This window comes from Sciurus carolinensis, chromosome X, assembly GCF_902686445.1.
Source record: "Sciurus carolinensis chromosome X, mSciCar1.2, whole genome shotgun sequence".
In the NCBI taxonomy this organism is placed as follows: domain Eukaryota; kingdom Metazoa; phylum Chordata; class Mammalia; order Rodentia; family Sciuridae; genus Sciurus; species Sciurus carolinensis.
In genome coordinates, this window is record NC_062232.1 from 40,921,158 (window position 1) to 40,924,347 (window position 3,190).

General features: G+C 39.8%; 1 non-coding gene across 1 annotated transcript; it reads left to right on the top strand.

Annotated features, from left to right (window-relative positions):
- The first annotated feature begins 2,905 nt into the window (after positions 1-2,905).
- Trnaa-agc (transfer RNA alanine (anticodon AGC)) lies at positions 2,906-2,976 on the top strand. The gene has a single exon. It is a non-coding gene; the product is annotated as a tRNA-Ala (tRNA).
- The last annotated feature ends 214 nt before the right edge of the window (positions 2,977-3,190 follow it).

Genomic DNA, 3,190 nt, shown 5'->3' on the forward strand with positions numbered 1-3,190 from the left:
CATTCAAATCCTGCCCTATGCCCCTACCAGTCACCATACCCCAAACTGAGCCAGGAACCCAGGACCTGCTTTCAGATCATGCCACCGTGGGACCCAGGGCATCATGCATTCAGCAGGTATGTGTTAATTTGAGCTGAAATTCAGGCTTGTTGGAGCATGTCTGGTCCATGACTGGGCATATCCATGGTTGGGGATTTTAGGGGACTTTGGAGGTAGCACCCCACATCTTCACCATCGTTCCTATGGTGGGCAAAGCAGTGGTGGCCAAGGGAGTGGGTGAGGGAAGGGATAACTAGTTAGGTAGCTTCATTGGGCAGAGTATACAAATATGGGGCACAGAACAAGAAAGAATATGAGAGATGGTAAAAATAGATTGGTTTTTGAGCCACTGGAAGCTTTCAGGCACAAATGGGCCAGAGTTCCTGTGTGAGCAAATAGGGGGAAAAGCTAGTAAAATTTAAGCTAATTCCTTAACTCCATCTATATCCATAATCTGAGAGAGACTCAGCTGTATTTAGATTTATGATCTGGGTCTAGAAGGATACGGGTGAAAGATGGCTGCTCACAACTGAGGGCCTTAACCACACATAGTGCTCAGAATAAGGAACAAAAAATTGGGGTGCTGCTTTGTCACACATTACACATCCTTCTTACAGTTTTTTTGCCTAACCTAGTTGGAGATTCAGTACCCTGCCACTGCCCATTTTTTAGAATAGCCAGATACTAAAACTGACTCACCTCTTCTCTCACAGGGGTGCCATCAACCAAAAGGTCTTTTCCAATCAAGAAATGGTCCACACATTCATATTACTATAATGCAGTACACCCCATGCTGGAAAGCTGTGTTTGCTCACCCAGAAGTGAAGGCCCACATCCTTGGAGTATGTAGCCCAGCACCTGTGCCAGTTTGGTATTACACGAGTGTTTACCTTCCACTGCAGGTGACTTGGTGCCATTCTTAAACTTTTGTATTGTAGTGTATTAAATACACAGGAAAAGTGCACATATATATATATATATATATATATTCCAATGAATTTCTACAGAATGAACATATCCCTATAAACAGCATCCACAAGAAACAGCATTACTGGTAACTCAAAGGCACTTATCCTGACTTCTTTCACTGTAGGTTAGTGTAGCCTGTCTTTATACCTTCTATAAATGCTATTGGTGTGTACTCTTTCTGGCCTGTTTTGCTCCATATGATTTTATGAACTTAGGACCTCAAATCTTTTTGTCAAGGAAAGCTAGGAGGAACTTCATTATTTCCATATAATAAACAGTAGGAATCCTAACTTCTCTCAGTGATTTCTGACACATGAAGCCATTTCAAAGGAATCAAGGCCATGACCAAGTTAGACCATGAGAATGTCTATAATCTCACTCAGGTATGAGAGAATGATGGATGGAAAACAGCCTTCCAGAGATGCTTGGGTTAATTCACATACCCAGAAATATTAACCTTGGGAAACACTCTAGACTTTTTTTCAATAAGTCCTGAATGGAATAGTCTATTCTAGTAAGTTATCCAACTAACAAGCATCAGAGTCGCATGGAAGGCTTGTTAACACACTGATTGCTGAATCTTGTCCCCAGTGTTTCTGGTGCTGTAGATCTGGAATGGGGGCTTGAGAATTTGCATTTCTGACACATTCCCAGGTGATGTCCATGTTTCTGGTTCTGGGACCACCTTTGAGAACCACTGATCTAGTTTATATCCTTTCACATTAGTGCTAGTTGGAGTCTATGAAGATGCCCCAGTGCGCACCCTAGGAAGCAAGGGGTAGGATAAATCCATGAGGATCAGAATGTTCAACCCTACTTCAACCAGAGGAGCATCCCATCTTACTTGTTTTTTATTTGAGGTTTCCCAGTAATATTTGAAGGAGCTCTGCTATCAAAATATTTAAATATTAAAAATCATTGGGCTAAGAAATTTTATATCCCAGAGGAATTTCATACTTAAAACTACATGGCTGATATATCTGGAACATAATCCAACATGTTACAGAGGTCTGGCCTCATATATGCCTATAATCTAGATACTCCTACTCTTTGGAACTTAAAGAAGTGCGTATTTATGAAGATGGAAGTGATAAAGAAAAATGCTTAATTATAAAGGTGCAAAATCGTGTGTGTTTCTTCTGGCAACATATCACACTAAGATGATATGAATAGTGCCTCCCCCACTACAAACACATATTAACATGAGATGAACTATAACGAAGTTTTAAATTTATAACTAAGTTTAAAAAATGTCTAGAGAAACAAAAATAACGATTAAAGTCAGTGACTTTGTGATGTCCCAGTATATTGTTCCAAATATCAGGCTGAAGGGTCCAGGGACTTGGAATTGGTGGTCTAATACCCACACAGGTTGGCAACAAAGCCTCAGGTCCAATGGCGGCAGATAATCTAACTTTAGTAACTTTGGCCATTAGGAGGGGTTTGGAAAGAATGCATTGACAGGGCTTATGCTCTCTCTAGAGCCACCAGGAGAAATAAAAAAAACCCAGGCCTATGTCATAAGAGGACTAAGGGTGTCTAAATTTACTCTATTGTGTGTTATAAGAACGGCACACTGAAAAAAAAATGATTCTGAAGTAGAATAACTGAAAACCTCTAGAACCTCTGCAATAGCAAATACAATACATTTTTATAATCCAGGATACATGGAACCCCATACCAGAAAAAGAAATCTGCTGAAGACACTCAGGAACAAGCAACAATAAAAACACAGTCCTTGCAAATGATATACCAGTTGGCACAAGGATTTGCGCCCCCAAGAAATACTGGTGAGAAGAATTACCACTCTTTGAGAGTGAAATAAGGACAGTTACAGAAAAACAAAAACTAAGAAAGTTTTAGCAATAATAGACTCTCATTAAAATAACTGAGGGCCGGTGTTGTGGCTCAGTGGTAGAGCACTTGCCTAGCATGCATGGGCACTGAGTTCGATCCTCAGCACCACCTAAAAATAAAAAAAGGTATTGTGTCCATCAACAACTAAAAATATATTTAAAAAAATAACAACTGAAAGATATACTTCAGGAAGAAGGAAATGGAAAGCAGAGAGAAAGGGTGAATAGGAGGCAAAGAATGGTAAACAAAAATTGTAAATGTGGGGAAATCTAAATAAGCATTTAGTTATAAAATAACAATAGCTGGACATGCACAGGAGGCTGAG